A 21327-nucleotide genomic window follows, 5' to 3' on the forward strand; every position below is an offset into this window, starting at 1 on the left:
TCTGTGAATTTCAGCACTCTCTAATAGAGCAGTTAACTGGTTTGTTAACGTTAGTTCCCTTCCATTTTCTCAGTGTTCATCCTTCTTCTGTTCTAAACCACACTGTGATGGTGTCACATGCTTCCACTTTTCTAGCCCCACCTCTCAGCTGGGGGCTGTTACTCGCCTCCAACTTTACATTCATCCAGGAGAGCCTGACCACAGTAAACAGGATCACAACCTCTGAAGCATCTAATGAGTGGACATGGTAAGTCTTCAGAGCTCTATTATCTTCCAGCTTCTGCTGTAGGACATACAGCTGGCCCAAGTCTTCCACTTTCCCTGTTCAGCTTCCTCAAACAACAGTAAGATTCTTCATGGTTTCCTTTCATGATTGTAAATGCTTCTTTAATCTCTCTAATCTTCTTAACTCCAGTTGAAAAGGCTAGCACACAAAAATGTGAGAAATATTTGCTGTGAAGTAGAAATTCACCTTAGTCATAAAATAATTGCTTCTAAACTGTTAGTCATTCATGGTGTGATTCTAATTGCATTATACTTAAGGGATGATAATGAAACAGACTTCTGGATTTACCCTGGAGCACTTTCTCTGCAGTATTGGGTAGGAAAGCTGTAATTCAAATAAATTAAATGAGTAACTGAAGACAGACTTTCACTCTCCCAAATATGTTGCATATAAAAAAAAAAAAAAAAAAAAAAAGAGAGAGAGAAGAAAACCTTGGCCAACTCACCTAAATACCAGCTAATGAGGATAACACCTACTACACACCTTAGATGTGCTTGTTAGGTAAGTAATTTAGTGACAGAGCACCTGTGGATGCATATGTGGATGTTGCCCTTCCTGTGTGAAAATTTACTTCTAAAGTAAAAGCAGCTCAAACCTTTACCCCACACTTGAACTACTACCATTACTTTGTTACTTCTCAGAATCACTGTTTTTCGCTGCTGGGGAGGAGCATTCTTTCAGTGTCCTTATGTCACCCTTGTGCACTTTCAAAGTGAACCCTTCAAAAGAACATACCTGGAAAAATGTCATAATTGGCTTTTTTTGATAGAAAAATGTAAATGCAGCTTTTATGAATGAAAATGAATTAAAGTTATTTCATTAATTAGGGTTAAAGTACAATTTACCTTTTCATTCTCAAAAACACTGTTATCAAGCTGCTTGAAACTGCACTGTGTTTGGTATAACCCATAAAATGAAAGACTCCACTGTTAAATAAAGGGATCAGCAATGAAGATCAGTTCAATTCTATGAATCTTTCATTGGAACCTAGCTGGAGACTTGTTCCTCATGAAATGTCCATGATATTCACTTAGACTATCAATGCCTACACAATAATTCTGAGCCACAAAGTCCTGCATCCCAGACAGATTTACTTTGTTTTCCTAACGCCACTCCACATGTTATATTGCACCCTTGTAAATACAACTTAATTTCATTAATAACATAGTATCCTGTATTTGAAAACATCTATGTTAATATCTCCAGTTTGTATGAAAGCAAAATTTCAAAGTACTCTATAATTGCAGTTGTTTTAATGGAGTAAGCCAAAAAAAAATAAAATAAAAATAGTCTAGTTAAGCAGTAGCTTTAGCATTTGGGAGAGGTTTTCAAGATATTTGTGTATTTAATCTAATTTTCAAAAACTTCTACATAGATCAAGTAACTAAGTCTTTATCAAGATAAATCTGAGTCAGGAAACAGTCTCTTGCATGTCCCTTATAGTCATTTACATGCTCCTCAGCATTCTACTAGATGCTTTTTTTTTTTTTTTTTCTTTTTTTAAACATACTTGAAGCGGGAGTGTGCAGTATTCATGTAGTATAGAAAGCCCGGAACTAGTGAAATTCGTAGTTGAAAGTTGTCTCAAGAGATCATCTAATCCATTCCCTTATGCTGAGGCAGAATCAAGAATATATCCATCTAACATGGTCTCTACATTCCATCCAAAATAGAAAATTCTGCAGTGATGTTGCCTGGCCAGAGCAAAACAATAGCTGCCAAACAGTAGTGAAGGTTTCCTATAGCACCAAGCCTCAGTTGTCTTTAGTAACAATTTCTACTTCTTCTCTCATGGCTTCTTATTTTTCTGTATTACAAAATTACAATTCATCATTGTATTGCTGGAGAAGTTTTGACAAAACTAAAATCTATTTTCTTCCAAAGGTTTGCGCATATGTATTATACATTTTAAGTGAAAACTCATTCTGAAACATCACATAGATTTTTACATCACTTACTTAGATTTTTTTTCTCATCAGAAGCAAAATGTCACTGAAATCAGCATAAACCAGTAAAATAAAGCATATGGCTGCTGATGTATTCAAACACCTTGAAGGGAGAAAAATAGCCCACTGGCAGAAAATCTATTAATATTGTATCAGATAAATTCCTGGGTCCATGGAAATATTTTGTGCTTTTTTGTAAGCACAGGTTTGTTTTTTTTTTTATCTTAATCATTATTATTTAAATTTTTTTGTTAATAATTCAAAGTTTTATTTCTTTTCCTCTTTGGCAAGAGTTTACATGACGCTCCAGTATGAAACAGGTATTCAGAACAGGTGTATGTTTGTGACACACATTTCTGTTAGCAGTCTGAGGAAATGCACTGCCTGGTAATCGGCAAACCAGCATTTTCAGATTCCTAATTCAGTTCAGAGGACTGTAAAATGCTGGAAGCTTACACTCGGTATTATCTAAGCTCCATGAGCCTTGCATTAGCAAAACTGTATTTCACTCTCCAAAAGAACCAGTTTTTCCAAGGTATGCAAAGTTTGCTGTCTCTAGATAGGAATGCATTAGGGCAGTTGCTTTTCTGTGCTATTATATAATTACTTAATTGTAACTATATAATTCTAAAATGGCAATGTAATGAATTATTGTTACTACATTTTCAGACTTTGAAAAGAATGAAGCACTGCCAGACCCCATTTGGTAGCTGTGTACCCACGCCTAGAACTAAAATAAAAACCCAAATCCCCAAAGTCCCATTTTAACATAAGTGTATGGAAAGGTTGCACCAAAGGACAGAGACTAGAAGGGAAGGAAATAAACTCTGGTAATTGATATGATTGGTGGTTGCTCCAACAAAGCAGTGACTGAAATATTATTGAAACACAAGACACTTTAGCTAGATCTACTGATAGGACCTTTAAGAAGCAACACAGATAATGTTTCTCTGGGGTACAAGTGGGAAGGAAGTTAAAGACCGCATGTTCTTGTCTGTCCCAGGCTGTAGTTAAGCCAGAGTGCACCTGTATTGCATACATATCTACTTCTGTAATGATTTTTGAACTTCTCATTCTGATCCCTCTTTCTTTTACAAGGTAAAACTACTAAAATAGATGGCTACATGCTTCTGCATGCAGTCTAAAAAGGTGTAATTTTAATCCAAAAGAGATTTTTACTTGCATATTTAGAAGATGGTACGGTGCATTCAGTTTATGTGGGATACGTTTTAATGATGAAAAAGAACCTTAAGTAAGTCTGTGAAGAATATTATCCATCATTTTTCCCAAACCCTGACACAATTTGATTCAAACACATCAGCCACGTTGTAGTTCATTTTCCTAATCTATACATTAAAGACACTAATGTCACTCAAAGCAAATTGATCACCCAATGTTAAAAGAAGCAAATAATATTAATATTGTCAGCAGTGTGGAAGTCCAAATTCCTTCAGCTGTTTCCAGAGGTGTGTTCTAATGGTCCTTCCTCTGCTCTCACTGTGGCACTGGCCTCATTTTGTAATCCCAGATAAAAAAAAACAGGTTTTAAGTGGCACATGTGTTTCTCAGTTCTTTGAAAGTCCAAAGCTCAGATGTGATCTTTCCTGAAATCGTATTCAACATGTGCTGAAGTGTAAGGGAGGAAATGAAGAGCTTTCGTTTAATAAGATTCATCTTTATTTGCTTATAGTCTGGCCTAGAGCAGAGCTAGAGTCTGTAAGCTGTAACCAGAGCTCCATTCACATTTTTCAGAACAAAATAGGGTCACTGTATGTAAATTTGTGCTCGGAGATCTATTATGAAGGATTAAGTAGGGTTTTTCTTTCCACAGATGTTTTATATAAATAAGAAAAATCTATCCTTCCTTAATATAAAAAAATCCCCAAGCTGCTGGATTTCCAATGATTAAAAAAATGAAAAAAAACCCCAAACCCGAAACAAGCACACTTCATAATGGCTGAGCTTTAAAGAAAATCCTGATCCATTTTCCAAGATGACTATTTTTTCAGCCGTGGGGTTATAGAAACATTTTCCTATAGTAAGACATTCTCATTCATAGTTGAGCCCTTTTCTCAAAATGTATACTGAGTTGTTCTAATTTAAAAATATCTGTTGTTGCCAGAGGTGTGTTCTGAAAACAGGATTTCTTTTTCATCAGGTGGCTATTAATAATTGTACAGACTGTGAGTATGGGGTGTAATATTACATGCAGGCCTGTGTTTAAAAATAAAAACTGTCATTTCATGCCAAAATGCTTGTTATTTCATATCATTGAGATGAAAAAAAATTGCTTCCTTAAATATAAATGCAGGTGTATGTACTTCAAGGGTAAAGGTGGTAGTGGTATAGACACATAACCACAATAATTTCATACCTTCAAAAAATATTTTAAGTATCAGGTATAAAAAAACAAGCAGAAATAATCACCTGTTTCTGTCTTTTCTTTGGTCATTTCACCCATAGAAAATTAATTAGAGAAAGAAAAGAAGGTAAACTTATAATACCAAGAGTTATCTTTATTTCATATCATCTCTTTTCAGTCATGCTGTTCTTTTAGCTTTGAAATTACAGATGGTGGTTGCAGTATAGAGATACTGAAAGCATCATGTGGGTTTAAGAACCAGACTGGTAGAATCCCAACTGCTAGCTAGCAATCAAGTTTAGATTTAATTCAATCTTGATTTTTTTCCTCTGTCTAATTATTTTTTTACTTCCACTGTAGTGGAGAAAAGTTCTGAGGGTTTTTTGTAGTAATATAAGAAATAAAGGAACATAGATACTACTACTGACATTTTTCCTTCTCTCTAGCTTCCCAGCCTGCAGAAGATTCACAGGTTCTATTTTATGAAGATTGTTGGGATGATGAATAAAACCTATGAAGTTTATTTCAGTCTTCAAGTCTTCTGTTGAAGCTTTCAGAATAGTCATTTGGGTTTACAAACTTTGACAGTACTTTGGCAGCACTGCTTGATACTTTTCTACAAAACAGGTACCTTTCCACAGAAGCTTGAATTATGCAAGCAAACTGATTGCATTATGAAAAATGCCTGTAGAGATTCTCATAGATCAAACTAGTCAGTAGAACAGAAAGGCCATGTTTTTGCCCCTTTCTGCTGCCAGATGCCCCGGCCCTGACAGACAGCTGGCCACTGCAGACTCCTTTGCCCTCCTTATTTCCCAAGAAGCTGCACATACAGGTACCCTGCTCCATGACCTGCATATCCAGCCACAAGGCTGAACCAAGGCAGGATGCTCTCAGGGTGAAATATTCTCACAGCATAGGAGCAAATCTGCAATGGACTTCGCAAGCTTCTGTTTATGGTAGCTTGATGGAGACTCTATTTCCTTACATTAACTCACAAGTGGTCAGCAGGACAGAGGGAGACCTTAATAAGGCCTATGAAGTTTGTCCTGAACCACTTCATTAATTATTCTACTAATTGGAGCTTACTAGGTTCCAACCAAAGGAGGAAAACCAGGTATTCTTGTACTCTAATACTCTGTTAAACCTATTGAGCTAGTTTCTGATGGCACTACTAAATTTTTGGGGTGATGGACTAGGTCCACACGCACCTGTTCCAAGTAAAAATCTTTGTAGATTAAATGCAACCTGAATTAGAAATCTCAGCATAAATACTCCAGGACCTGTGGGAGTAATGAATTTTATCTCCATCTTTCTTTCCCAAGATAGAGATGGTCCACAGGGACTGTCTGTGACTCCATGGGTACTTCTGCTCCAGCAAACCACAGAAGACCCCTGAATCCAGAGAACCCAGGTGCCAGTCAGTTCTTTGTTGAGGTGAGAACTCCTTTCCTCTCCCTTCCCAGATGTCCTTGGAAGGAAGACAGCAAAGCAAAGTGTGCTTCAAGCAGATGCCTGTTGCAGTTAGATGATTCTGGAGCATGCTGTGGGGGCTCTGCCAGTGCTCTCTGTTTATGGCCCTCTTGTCTTCTCTAGAATAAGGACCACACTGATTTAGAGATGACTTCTTGCCTTGCTTTAAACAATTTTAGCAGGATGGGTGGTGTTAATATGTGTTATTTGCTAATGTTTTCTTCAACACATTATTTTTTGTCCTTTCCCCAGACTGACCTGCTGTTACGCTTAATAATGTCAATATGTTTACTTCACTTTCTGAAAATAGGTTTTCTTTATAATTATAAATACACAGAGATCCTGCTAATGTAATTGTTTTAGCACTGAGAGTTCTTCTATAGTGCTAGTTATATGTTAGGATACCCAGAGGCTACAGAAGCAGTTCTGGTATTATTGTTTAAATCAAAACAAATATGATAAAGATAGAAAGTCACCTGTTAACTAAGAACCTTGAAAATATATTTATACACATGCCTTCTGAGGCAGCCATGAAACTGCAGCAAATCTAAAAAACTGTAGCAAGTGAAAAGTTTGGATTGTGATTAGTTCAAATATCAGAAGATAACTGTGGCTTTTCAACTTTTAATTAAACCATAGGTGGTACTTTTTTCCCCTCCCTGTGTATGTTTTGTTATTATCAAGGATGGAAAGCCTAAAGTGCTTCAGAATTGTGCTTTGTCTCAGGAACAGCTCTGACCTGGCGCTCTCGGAATGATGGCAAGTCTGTGGTTGGCTGTGACTTAGCTTAGTGCACTTACTGGGGCTGGAAATCATGGACTGTAACTAAGGTGATAGACCATTCATGGGTTTTAATTCTCTAATGTTCAAGGAGCTTCCTGCAAAGAGTTTGCTTTTAGAGGATCTTGTGGGACTTCAAAGAACGTGAGGTTTGTGGAAAATAAGAAAATATAGAAAAAATATGCAAACCCTAATACAAATACATTGCCTTCTGTCAGCTTTTTGAAGTGTGGACAGCATGTTACAGCTTATTGTTGAGAAAGAGAACTTAGTTTTTCAGCCATAACCCTTTATGTTACTTCAGCAGGGAAGGGATTTGTTTTCTGTCTCCTGTTTCAGCTTTTAAAATATGGCATGTCAGAGGAACTCCATTTCTTATGTCAGGCTGCAAGAGTAAATGCTTTATATTATATATACCTACTACTTATGCAGTTTCATGATACGATTTTGCTTGATGCAGTAGTATATTAAAATCTAAAAACATCACAACAGTGTTAAAACATTTAAAAAGAAGAAGTAAAATGGAAAAAAAAAAAAAAAGAAAAAAAGAATCCTGGAAGAGTTTTTGAGGCCCATGCTCTGTTTCTCTCTCTTGCATTTCAGGCAGGCACACTTCCTAGACCTGTGAATGCAGACTTGGCTCATCCCTCCAAAGCCACATTTGGATACTAGCCCACATGGAGGAGACTTTAGCTATCTCTGCCACCCAGTCCTTCATGTGAGGAAGCTTTTCTGAGGATTTGAGAGGGTAGGGAAGAAGAGAGTGAAATGGTCAGCACCAGCCGAAGAGTTTGGCAGGCCAGGGAGAAACACAAACCCCAGCTGCAATCAGGTGTGGGAGTCTGAGAGTCCAGCTGCTTCTTCAGCTTTTATTTTTACCTCTGTTTCTAAATAGCGTCACGCAAGATTTTTTTAGAAAGCTTGCAATAAGCTTGCACACTGGTCTGTGGCACTCTGTAGCATTTTATACACCTTCCGGAAAAGAGGAGCCAAATCCCAGAGTCCGTTTGAGGAGGACTCCTGTGTGGGATGCCAGGTTCCACAGCTCTGGTCACAGGTAAGAAAAACTGGGCAAAATGGGGCATAATAATTACCTCATAGTGTTTCCCCAAAGCGTGATTATTCCTTATTTAATCATCTCTCTGGCTTTATTCATATTGTCTCTTCCAAGACTTACAGTTGGTTTGTTCTTTGTTTTGTTCATTTTTCTCCCTGTCAGTTACAAATTCTTGTAAAGTTCAGCAACATAATAAGTGGGGATTCTGCTTATTCATAACAATTTATTAAGCCATGCAAAAATAGTTTTATTTTGAATTTTTTTAGTTTGTATCTCATACCTTCCTAAGCAGTAGTAAATGCAAATGGTTTATACAATCAGCTGTATCTGCTTAGACTTGCTAAATCGTAAGGAGTCATGTTAAAAAAGGAAGCAGAGCTATTCCAGGCAACACTCTAAATTTATGGTACGGTGATGCCAGATGACAATGGAATTGCAAAGGAAGTGCTTAAGACATCAAAAATTAATGCCTAGCGAGTCCATTTTGTTCATAGTGATGATTATAAGTATTCACTCCATCTTTGAATGTAATCCGCTCAGAACAGCAGTTTACTAAATGCCTAGAGATTACTGAACAAAATACAAGTTGAGGTAATATTTGAGTTTTCATTGGGCAAATAACTATCATTTTCTTCTCAATCAAGAATAAAATTGCAATGTTACAGGAGTTATTCAGTTTCAGTGCATGCAAATGGGAAGTTGACATTTGTGTTCTGAGCAATCCAGAGGCTCAAAAAGGAAAATAAACATGTCACCCTGTACTTTTCTTAGTTATGAGAACAAATGCATTATATAATTCCAGGGGCTGTTACTTAAATATTAAAATACTGAACAAATGTCCGGAGAGGCAGCAATGCTACTGAGTCCACATGGTCCTGGACAGCTACCTTACTGTAAATACATACTCATGCATAACAGCAATAAATGGCCATCCCTCAGCCGAAGAAAAGATAGAGGGAGGGATTCAGCCTGTCTCTGGTCAGGGCTGACTGAGTTCCTCCCAAACAAGAACCAAACCTTTATGTTGAACACTTCAAATGAAAGTTTCACAACCTCTGTCTTATAATCTATTTGTTATATTCATATTATGTACTTATTTTAAGTAACAGGGTTATTATAAATATTTATTTTTGATAAGGAAGCACACTTCTGGGCACACTTAGCCACAACTCATGTATGCTCTATCCAGTACTATCTGTGCAGCTCTTCACATCAAATGAAAAGCATACAACTTAATCAATTGTAACTTTAGTTATACACCAGGAGGGCTGTTGATCCTAAATGTAAAGAAATCATCCTGACTTTATTTGCCTATTATTTCAGATTTCACAGTCTCATGCAAAATGCAAGAGCTATATAGTTTATTTTAGCGGCAATCATAAAACTGAATGGTTTCTAGCCATACTCTTTGATAATTTGTGATGCAGTAAGTTTATTTCAGTCAATTTTGTATCTTTTAACACCACAGCTCCTTGTATGCATCTACATACAACTCCAGACAAACAGCTATTAGAAATGAAAAAGCATTCAGAAGAGGTGGTAGTGTACCTCTACTAATTAGGCCAGTGTTTAGTGTGGTTAATGTGCAATTTATTCAAAGTGCAAGACAAGTATAAAGAGGTCACTAACTGTTTTTGTGTTGAACTATGTATTTCCTTCCTTATTTTTGCCCCTTCTGATCTGGAAATTTTTCCTGCCTGTGTTACCTGGAAGGTAGATAGTATAAATGCAGTGTAAGACATTACTGAAATGAGCCCACTTAGCTTTGAGGTTTGACTTTTTTTCCCCTAGTCTCCTCTTAATGATCTGATAGCATGTTGCTACTGGAAAGAGAGAGAGATGAATCTCTGATAACTAAAGGTCAGATGCCCTGGGCTGCATAGGCTGATGTGCTGAGCAGGCCTGGGGAGAAAAGAGAAGGGTGATGCTTTCTCACTTTTTAGAGTGACCTTACAAAAGAAAGGTATTTGAAATAGCAACAGTCTGAAGCAACCTGCTACTAACCTCCAATTCAGTAGGTCTGGAGGAAACAAAAGAAACAAAACAGGCCCTTGAATATTTAATGTGGCTGAACAAACTCAGAATGACCTGAGGAAGATGAAAAGTCACCACAGTTAATGCTCCCAAAATACAGCAAACCTCAGTAGTCCTTATAAGCAATTAAAGAGCTTTTACCATCTGTTAAGTAATTAGCTATCATCATTAGTTATTAGAAGTATGAAATGATGTAAAGGGTACCAAAATAATATAAAAAGAACAGCCAGATTCTTGTGGGTTTCTGAATGAGGTCATAAAAACTTGGATATTAATACTGAAATAAAAATGACATTTACTAGTGGTTTTGCAGCCGCTCCACTTCAAAAATAGAAGCATTACATTTTTCCTAACAGTAAATATTTAGCTTGATTCTTGCAACTATTACTAGTATGATACAAAGCTTATTATAATATTAATTTCCAAAAACCACCCTGGGTGACGAAGATTTAGCTAAACCCAATCATGGAAAACACAGTTTGAGGATCACAACTTGGAACAGATTAAAACCAAGTAACCAAAACCCCCAAAGCTATGTGTGCTTTTGAGCTGCATGGCTCTGCACACAAACATATGCAGACATTCTTACTAATTTATCAATATGGGTTTCTATTTCCCTAAAATCTAATTCTAATTTCTTTGCCCCACTTCTTAGTCAAAAAAGGTTCCCTAAAATGTAATTTTTTCAAGGTATTAGCTACATATCTTTAAATTTTCTACAATAACTTAAGTCTACAGGTCTGAGGTTGCACAACGATCCTCTTGGTGTGTATTTTGCCAGGTTTTAATCGTATTTTGTTCAGAGAATGGGCAGTGATCCAAGTTGATATGTCTCACTGCAAATTCATAGTGCACAACAGAGTTATGCAGATGCATGAAAGCTCTGTTCTGGACAATTTTTTAAATGTGCTTTCAGTTGCTCAAAAAAAAAAAAAAAATCCTTTCTGAAACTGATGTGGGTTTCCAGTAAGGGAGGATAATTCTGTATCAGTCAAGAAAGCTCTGCAGAGTGCAGGTTATTTTTAATATACTCAAATTTTGAATTTTTTAATGGTACCTATTTACTCTCAGGTTCTTTGCTGGAAAAATCCTTGTAGACACATTTTTTAGCCTCCCACAAAATTAAAATTAGTTGCAACTAACAAAGTTCTGATGGGGACAGTTTGTGGGGACCGAGTTGGCCTATGCTGCCACAGATTGAATGTGAAGAAAATACCTTTTCTTTAGCAAAATTCTTTGGCTCTTTGTGAAAAATCAAAAAGGCCCATAAGGATTAAAGGATGAACCATGGTTGTGTTGAGGTACACCAACAAACAACCTGTCCTGAATGTTTAGTTCAGGACAGCAGTGTGAGAAAATACCAATATCAAAAGCAAACAATGACCAAGCAAGTGGCATAATCCTATCTTATCTGACTTGCTTTTCCATCGAGGAGGGAGATGGCATGTCTTCCCTGGCCTCATGGGATCCCCAGCATCGACCACAGATGGGACCAGCTTGGAGACTGCCCATCATCATCCACCTTTCAGGACCCTCTCCGTGAGGCTAGTGGATCTATGGCTGCAGGTACGAAGGACTGCAATGCCTAGGCCTGTAGATATGGTCTTCTTTCCTTCTGGCAGTCTGTTACAGAATATAGTGAAGAATAGTGGAGTATTTTGCTTCTTGGAATACTTATTTCTCTGTGCAGATTTATATTACTTGTTTCAATATATGAAGTATGTTACATATAAAATGTACCACATATTAAAAAATAAAACAAAACACACACACAAAAAAAAAACAACCCAAAACAACCCATCAAAAAACTCCCAACAAACAATTTTATTTTGCTTTTGGCAACTGTAAGTCTAAACATTTAAGTAAAGAATGGAGATGTTAGTTTTTGTTGCCAGAATCTTACTCATAATGTACCTTATCCCCTTATTTTTGGTATCTGTTTCATCTCTTGGATATTATTGCAGCAGCTTAAGAGTTTGATTGATTTCCACCAAGGCATTGGAAGAGAATGTGAGAAGAGTCAGAACTGCTTAAAGCCACAATCTTAATTGCTGAAATACTCTGTTTATGAAAATACTTATGTTCAAATTTATGTTCAAAGTCCTCCACCTGGTTTTCTGAATGAGGAGAAAGAGGGAGCAGGGGATTTTTCTGTCAGTTCTCCACAAGTACAGCTCTATTGAATATTTAAATACAGCATTTGCAGGCAGTGCATGTAGTTATACCTTTTTTTCTCTGGTGAACAACAATTTACAAAAGATTACATTTACCTTTTTATTAGAGTAAAACCAAAATATCAGACAAGCACTGAATGATATTTTCATGTAAGTTGATGCTATTTTCTCTCTTAATCAAAGCTGCTTGCGAGTTACACCATCTTGGTTGCTTCAAACCCCAATAGCAGTTTTGGTAGATATGTTAAAGGCAGTGTGTTTGGTGTCTAGGTGATGGCAGTAGTAAAGAAGCCTAGAACAAAGACAGTATTTGCACAAGTGAGCACCATTTAATCTGTATTCAGGCACCTAACCAAATTGTTCACACAAGCAGCTTTGTTCTGCAGAATGGCTATGTCTATGCGGACAGCTTAATCTGCTCTCAGGCTCCCCATGCACTTGAAGCACATCTCCAGTCCCCGAATAAGTTTCCGGCTGGTGCAGAGCCTCAGTCCAGGAGGCTGATTTGTGGACCTTCAGGAAGAGTGGGCCAGCCCTTGACACCAGAGACCCAACCCTCCATATTTTAATATCCAGGAGTATATAAGAGTGGTGAAGCTGAAATGCTGACCTGGTGTTCAGGGGACTCTTGCTCCTGGGAAGAGGAGCTATCCCACCAGCTCCCAGCGCCTCTCCTCAAAATCCCCCTGAATCTGCAATTTCACCTCCAAAGCTTCCAGAGCATTGTCAGCAGTTTTCAGTCTTTCTGCATATTGATTTGGTGCTCCTGACAGCTGTTTTCTCAGCACCTACATATTCAGAATGAAACTTAAACATATAAAAGTTATTTGCTTCTAAAACCTGTTCTCCATGAACAGATCACTGACTCTGTCCTGATTTCTTGGGAGAGATGGAGCCTATTGGCTTCTATTAATATAGATGTACTGTAATATGTATCAGTTAGTGTAATTGTTTGGTTAAGACTGGAAAATGAGCTACTAGTAGAAGTTTTACTTTGAAATAAGCAGTGGATGCAAATTTAGCATGCCTGAAAATGGAAAGGGAGCTCAAGAACTGTGTGTTATGGCTATCTAGACACAGGCACGCAGTCCACATACATGAGAGGTCATAGGGTTTTCTTGTTAATAAAAGAAAATATATCCATTAGCTCAATCAGGAGACTATACATCAAAAATCAGGTTTTCATAATGGTAAGGCACAATGCATTTGGGGCTTGGTGTTTTTATTGTTAATTTCTTTCTTTGTTGCATGTTAACATATTTCTAGAAATATGTAGGTTCAAATTGAGGCTCCATGACTAGGTTTATATCAGCCAACTCTTTAGGATTTAATATGAACATCAGTGTGAGGATTTAGAATGGGCATCCTATGAAGACCTTTATTTTTTTCTGGTGAGTATCCTACTCGTATGTGAACAAAGAGCAGGTCACTCTGACCCTGACTAAATATCCAAGATACCAGGATGGCCCATAATCCTATGGAGATATCACCTCCTGTAATTTTGTACAATTTAAGTTCCTTTATTCTGAAAAATGTGCAAAAATAATTTTGGTTTGGGTTTATTGTTCCTTTTTTCTCTAGAAAAATGGAGACAGGTTATCTGAGCAGTGGTTGAGGACAGGATTCTAATCAGGGCATCTCAATGGCATTTGAAGGTAACAAAATAGCTATATGATGAGTGAATCTGTGAGTTGGTACCAGCATCAAATCCCTTGACACATTCTCAGAAAGTTCGACGTTGCAGCAAATTTGAAGCTGTGGCAAAGAAGGTGTGGCGGTTGAAAAGCAAATATAAAAAATTAAATAAAATACATCTTTGAGCAGGCTGAACTCTAAATAATTAAAACTCACAAAAAGTGTAAGAAGTGAAGCAGAAATAATTCTTGGTGCTAATATTTAAAAAACATGAAATGCCTGCATATGTGTATGTTGGGGTTTGGGGGGGGGTGTGGGATTGGGGTTTTGGGGTTGTTTTTTTTTTTTTTTTTTCTTTGTTTGTTTGGTTTTTGTTTTGGTTTGTTTTTTTTTAGGTGTCAAATTTGACCTGATAGAAAGTTATCACCCCCAGACTGGTGTTTCTGGACATGCTCAGTGCCTAATCAGCTGGTGATACTAGTTAACAATTATAGGCCTGATGCTAGAAGTAACATAAAAGTGAGCAGTCCTGCTATGGACTGGGGTGTGCTGCTGGCTGGCAGGTTGGTGGAGGAAGGCGATGGGACATGCCACGCAGAGGGAGGAGCTGAGCATCGCCAGGGTGCAGGAGCAGGTTGCTGCAGGTCTCAGCACCCAGCAGATGCTCAGTAGCTGTCCAGCAAACAAATTCCAATACGCTTCTCACTGCACCACACGTGCCTTTAACTCCGGCTTTCAGGCTTTCAACCCCTACTAGCAAGAATTTGGATGTGTCAGTAGGAAAAGATAGAAACTCAAACTGAGTGCTATCCTGCGAAGCATTGGGTTAAGATGATGATGTAGTTGAGAGTAAGGATTAGTGGAGTAATGAAGGAGAGCAGCAGTGCTCTGTGATAGCAGAAATAAAACACAACCAGGGAATTACATTTCAATCTCTATCCACCAGAAGCAGTTGCCATAGGCAGACTCAAGGCCTGCCACTGTGGAGTGAGAGCACCCCAGAGCCACAATTGGCACAGCTCTGGAGGCCAAGCCTGGGGAGTTGTGTTGTGCTTGTAAGGGAAGGAGAGGCAGGAAAGCAGGGGGTGAAGTTTCTGAGCATCACCATTCTGCTGTGTTTTGTGTGAGATGGGCTGCTTACCCATGAGGCAGAATATATCTGCCTTCTCTTTTTTCTTTTTAATTTCCTTTTCTTCGTTTGCTTTCTATTGCTTGGATTTTTCTGTCAAGTCAGTGAGTTCAATCAGCCCCCTTCCAGGCAGGAGATGCAGACAGCTCAGAGAGGGCATCCAGGGGCAAGGAGGGACTTGGGGAAGGTATAAAGAGTGAATTAGGAAATCGGAAGAGCCGTGAGACCGTGTGTCCCAGCTCATGCAACTTCATCCTGAGCCTGGTGGTGAAGAGGCTGTGCTGGTAGCCTTGGAGCTGAGGCCTCAAGGTCCTGCTGTGGGTGTTGGTGAATTCTACTTAGAATCCAAAAATAGTCATGAGCAAGACAGGGGCAGCAAGGTACGTCCAGCTGGCACCCACAGCTCCCATCCCAGCTGCTGTTAGAGGGCCAGTGGAGAACTGGGGGTACAGTATTTACTGTGATTGTAGCGACTGCTCTGATACCCTTGTGTTTCTCTGCTTGTTAATCCATGGCCTCCTGGCTGGAGGATTTAAATACCTTTTTGTGACATTTGGAAACTAATGGAGCATGCTGACTCAGAAGAAGCCTCTGAAAAGCTGTCTGTTATGATATGCATAAATCAGAGCCTATTCATTCTTACATACAATCCCTTGCTTGTGTATACATGGCTTCTCTGGCAAAAAATAAAGTAGAAAAAGCTGCTCAAGGAGAAGACTCATTGTGCATGCTATGACAGGAGAGGGATTAATCGTGGCAGAGGTTCCCCAGCATTTTTTAAAGTGCATGATGTACAGTGACAATGGCAGCTGCTCCTTTCCATAGTGCAGCTGAGGGAAACATTGCCTGCAGTAACAAAACTTCTCACTGGTAAGGAATATATTTGTGCTGCTCTCAGAGAGACCATGACACTTTCAGCCTTTACATTTCTCCAGGGGAGGCTCTTGAAAATTGTCAGTTAATAAGGTATTATGCTTATGTATGGAGCCACAGAATGGTGTATTACTTGTAGGTTTCATCATTCCTGTAAGCTAGAAATTGTGAGTTATGTGCCTCTGAAGGAACATCAGATTAAGGGCTTGGGACATAAGAAAAGGCTGCCTTTGACCAGCAGTAGGCTGCCTCACTCCTTGTACTTCCATGTTACTGGGATCAACAGCCTGTCCTGTAGTATTTATGTAAGCCCTTTCTCTGTACCTTTCCACCTCCTTACCCCCTCCAGGATTTGCAGAGAAAGGAGGCTTTTCTGCTTCTTCACTGAATATTTTGCTATAATGCTTATGTAATTTAGATAAGGCAAAAGAGAACTCACACCATTCAAAACAGCACTCAAATTACTGGGCTACTTGAGAATAAATTATTTCCCAACCAATCCTTTTGAATCATCTGTATTTGACATAGAAGTACTAATGTACGTAGAATGAGTGGGAAAGAATAAAAAGACGTGATTTCTAACGGCTGGTGATGAATGGTGATGGGGATGGGAAGTCTTGGCTAATTCTATCTATGCTCATGATTTTTTTTTTTTTTTACTTTCTTTCTTCTAGTAACTGAACAAGATGCTAAAAGAACCTTAGGATTAAGCATTGAACAAAATGGTTCCTATGTAAGTGTCGCAGCAAATGTGATGGAGAGCTGTGCTCATTTCTCCTTCACTTCTGGTGTTTAGGGAATTCTCGTCATATGGCTTAGTCTCTCTTTCCTGGCAGACACACCACCACTGAGATATGGGACAAATGACTGGGAGGCACTTCTACCTGCAAATTAAGCCAGTAACCCTTTGTAGATGGCACAGATCCCCTCTTGGAAAAGAGAGTGAACTGTTTTGTTCTCTCCATAGAGGGGATTCCCAGGAACAGGCAGTGTTGTCTGCAGTATTCACTACCTAAAGCTGATTTACTGTCAACAAAGACTGAGAGAGGAAGAGAAACATAATTTAAAGAGACAGCCATGCTGTGATGGAAGAAGGCTTTAAAAGCATGTAAAAAGTTTGAGCTTCTACGGAGTCCTTGAACAAGAGAAAAAGAAGAGGTATTTTCTGCGAGAAACCTATCAAAAGGAAAACCAAACCATAATCAGATTCAGCTGTTTGATGGAAACTGTCTGACAATAAATATTTTCACCTTTTTTAGTGTACCGCACTAAAAGAATGTGAATAACAAACATCAGTTCTCTTCACTGTCAATACTGAATTGCTTTGGCTGAAGCAAAGTATTAAGAAGGAAACTGGCACTGGCCATTCAAAGGCCTAAAATTTACTGAATTTTCTCCCCAACTTTATTGCAACTAACCATATCCTCTTTTCCTGCAGAATGAGAAGTACCTGAGCAACACTGAACAAGCAGGACAGCTGAAATGCTTCATACATAGGCTGTATTGCTTCAGCTGTTGCCAAGGGAAAGCATTTGGCTTGTCAGAGTACCTTGTATGTAAATTGAGTGAGGTTATTTGTGTTTCAGTTTTACCTAAAAGTTAAACAACCCTGTTAGGGGGACATTTTAGAGAAATCAGCACATGCATTCCACCCTCTTTCCGATGGGAAAGGCATGAGAAGAGCAAGGAAATCATTCCCAAGCGGCATTGCTTAACAGATAGGTTTGAAGTGTTTGCTTTCTTTTTTTAAAAAAATCTAAAATTACTGAGTTGCCGTCTCTTTTGTCTCTGTTTAACTCCACTGTGGTCTAAGCATAGACAATCATGCATGAATCTTCTGTTTTGTAACAGTTTGAGAGCATTGCCATCATTTTTTTCCTGTTGCATAGTAGGGAAAAGATACTCACATCTTTCATACTCTCAAGAGCTCAGTAAAAAAAAAAAAAAAAAAAAAAATTCCAAAAAATACAGCTCTAAATTTGTAAGCATTGCTTGCAGGATCATTCCTAACTAATTTTCTAAATACTGGTAGTCAATCCAATCTGACTAAACTTCCAAGGTGAAGACTGGCAGTCATACGGTCAACAATGTTGGATTTTATTTATTTATTATTCTCCTCAGTTCCTGAAAGAAAAGTCGGTATCGAATGCCCTCTTTTCTCATCCTCAGTTGGTGAAGCTCAATGCAGAGTTCTGCAATATCAACTTCAAAATGCATGATTTTGACTTTTGTATATTGTTTCCTGAAGGGCCTGTGAACAGAGTGGATCTCAACAGAGTCTGCCTTGGTAAATACTTCGTCTGTCACTGTTACTAAGGTGTTCTAACTTACATAGTTTAATTTCAGCCCCTTTGTGAATCAGATTTGGTTTTCAGACCTTTTCCCCCTTGAGACTGAAGGGATGTAAATGGGAGTAGTGCTCTGTGCATTTATGCATGCATTTATGTCTTGGAGCCTAGAGGCAGAATTTCCCATAAATATTTCCAAGTTTCAAACAAAAGCAGGTTTTTCACTTTAAAAGCTCCTTTTTATGTTTGCAAGAAAGCAATGTCTGTGCTCAGGCAAGTGCACTTCATTAGGTAATTTTTCTCTCAACTGTGTGCTCATGAACAATTTACATTTAACCTCAGAGAAGGATTTGTGTATGTGAAGTCAGTGAGCTCTTGCAGTCCTATAAGTCATCCTTTTGGAAACTATTAACAATTACAATAACAAACAAGAACTTTAAAGCTGCTTCCTGAGGTTAACAGCTAGAGGCCATTTGAGATCCCTGCTCCATTTTCTATTCTATCACACTTAAAATGGAGCGGTGGAGTATCTAGTTCCTGAGGAGAGATGTGTGCTAGCTGTAATATCCCCATGTCAGGGGACTGAAAGGCACCATATAGATACTCAGTATAGATAAATTTGTAGTCATAACAGTGTAATGATAAACCAATAACAAAGCAGATGCTTATCCTTCTCTCTTCTACTCCCCATCCCTCAAAAAAAACCCCAGCCCACAATCTTTCTTAGGTTTTCTATTTATTTTCAATTTTAAAATGATGGCCAGTGCCATGGCTTGAATTCAACAGGAATCCCATGCTTGCTCTGCATGTAGTCAACTGGGTAAGTATGACTGGCTCAGTTAGCCTGCTTTATTTGACTGCTGAAGAGAAGACTTCAGCTAGTGTCATCTGAAAAGGTATCTCAAATTCTGTGTTTATTAATAGCTTGTACAATGCCTTGCATTGTCTACAGGAATGGCTTTATTTGCAGCCTGGCGCTTGGAAGTGGTATTGCAGCTGCCGATCCCTGCATCATCAGTTTAAAGCTTTCATTCTGCAGAGATAGAAATATTATCTCATGGAAGCTATGTTTTAGGAGGAGTAAGTAACAGAAGCTGAAGAGATCCTGTATTTCGCTTTCACTGGTTTATTTAGACCATGAAAATATTGCTGAATAGCCCACCAAAGGCAGCAGTAATTCTGTGGGCTTCTCTCCCACCCTGGCATTTGATTGAGCTAGGCTAGGCTAATGGTTTATAGCACATTGCAGTAAGTTCCTAGACTAACAGAAAAACAAGCAGGTAGTATATGTGTAAGGAATATGGGGTTTTCAAGTGTCATTGGAAATAGTGTAACTGTTGAATGGTGGCCAAGCAATGTCAGAGTCAGAGATTTACCTTTATACACTGGTGGCATCATAGACCAATTTACAATGCCAATGATTTGGATTTGCCTATTTAAAAGATGTTTGAAGACTAATGAGCAGCCAATTCCAATGACCTTTGAAACTGAAGGTTTCTTCATCCTGCTGAAAAATAAGTCCAGAGCAATTGTTTTCACACAGAAAAAAAAAAAAAAAATAGCCCAAAAGCATAAAAAAATCCAACCCTTTATTCCTTATCTTATTCTGTGGGAGTTATTCTTGAACATGCAAGACCCTGAATGTTATTCCTGTGGGTGCTAATATCTGACAATCTCTTTTGTAATATGTCTGGTGTTATCATTCTCTTCTTAATAATGACCTGCTATTATTCAGAAATAATAGGGCAAGAGTGGCCCAGCCTATTTTAGATCAACAAAGACTGCGCTTTTTAAAGCTGAAGTGTGTGAGTGCTTTCTAAACCCTCTTTCTTTTTTAAAAAAATCAGATGTTCTCAAAAGCTCTAGGTTGTACATTTGCTATAACAAGATATATGCTGCTGTTATGCTGGTTTGGTTTTTTTTTTTTTAATCAAATATTTTCCAAATAAATAGCAAAATTCCCCCTAGATACTGGAGTCTCACAAGTAGTGCTAAACATCTGGCTTGCCTACGTAGACTGCACCGTGTGGTAGACGAAAGAACTGGCTCATCTCTGTGTCTTGTTTCCCAGATATATACAAACCAGCAGCTTTTCTTGGAGAATGTTTGGTAAAAATTTCCATCATTGCTTCAAGCAAATTCCTATGTGGGTATTACTTCTTCAGATCCATATGGAATTATTAAGATTAGAAAAAAGTGAAGTTGACAACATTTGTGTAACAGAGCAAAATACTGCATTGTAATTGCATGTGTAGGACAAGGAAGATTCCAGTAGCATGTAACACATTTTAACTCTAACCTTTTCCCCTACATTTCTGTCTTTTAACAGAACATCCTCTGGTACAGAAGAACCATTTTTCTAAAACAAACAAAAAATAATAATAATGAAAAAAAAATAGCATTTATGTAACTGAATTCAATGAACAGCTCTGTCTTACCGAAGCGGACAAATGCCAGTCATGTAAGTGCAAAACACAGCCGTTAAAACAAAGATTTTGGTTGTCATCCCCATTTCAACAGCTATATGTCAATGTGATTTAGTGAAGAAAACAAGGTTGCACCAAGTAAAGATTACTGTGCATGTAGGATAAAAGACAGTCTGCCCCAAAAAAAACCTTCTTTTTTTAGAAGTGTAACTAGTTTTTTATATTAACTCATAATGAACTGTCAGTTAATTTGTCTGTAAAGAAATACATTCTGTTATGTAAGCTGTACACTGGGACTAGGTTTAATGTGTATGTAGCTGTTCAGTGGCTACAATTTGCCTAAATTTCTATATTAAAATGCTTGTATCTCATTAATCTTTTTATTGCTCTTTTAGATTTTACTCTATTTAGGAAAAATCACACTTTAATCCAAGCTGAATTTCTTTAGGAACTTTGAGGCTCCATTCTATTTTACCTAACCTGACTGCAACCCGTGGTGGAGAAGCTCTAGAAAAATTCCCTTTGTCTTAGACTCATGGGTCCTATTTGGGGTGACTGTTAGAGAAATTCTCATTTTCTCACTATCAAGGCTACAGAATTTCTAATTATAAGGTTAAACAGCTATTTAGAGGAAAAGAAAAAAAATCAACTTTTTTTTTATGTTTACAAGTTTTGTTGCTAGCAGTCCAAGATTAAAGATTTTTCTTTGCCCTCTTCCACTAGACCAGGTTGCTCAAGGCCCTGTCCAACCTGGCCTTGAGCACTTAGCATGTATTCTGTAATTGTCCAATTTATTGCTGTTTGGTTTATAATTTACTTATGGCAATGGGATCTTTCAAAATCTTTCAGTGCAGGTTGATGACA

The 21327-nt window shown here is 38.0% G+C and overlaps 1 long non-coding RNA gene across 1 annotated transcript; it reads left to right on the top strand.

Annotated features, from left to right (window-relative positions):
- Nucleotides 1–214: 214 nt before the first annotated feature.
- On the top strand, nt 215–11583 carry LOC136007261 (uncharacterized). The gene is made up of 5 exons (XR_010609562.1): nt 215–247; nt 5041–5221; nt 5920–6031; nt 7451–7904; nt 11371–11583. It is a non-coding gene; the product is annotated as an uncharacterized LOC136007261 (long non-coding RNA).
- The last annotated feature ends 9744 nt before the right edge of the window (nt 11584–21327 follow it).

The sequence above is a fragment of the Lathamus discolor genome, chromosome 1 (genome assembly GCF_037157495.1).
Source record: "Lathamus discolor isolate bLatDis1 chromosome 1, bLatDis1.hap1, whole genome shotgun sequence".
In the NCBI taxonomy this organism is placed as follows: Eukaryota; Metazoa; Chordata; class Aves; order Psittaciformes; family Psittacidae; genus Lathamus; species Lathamus discolor.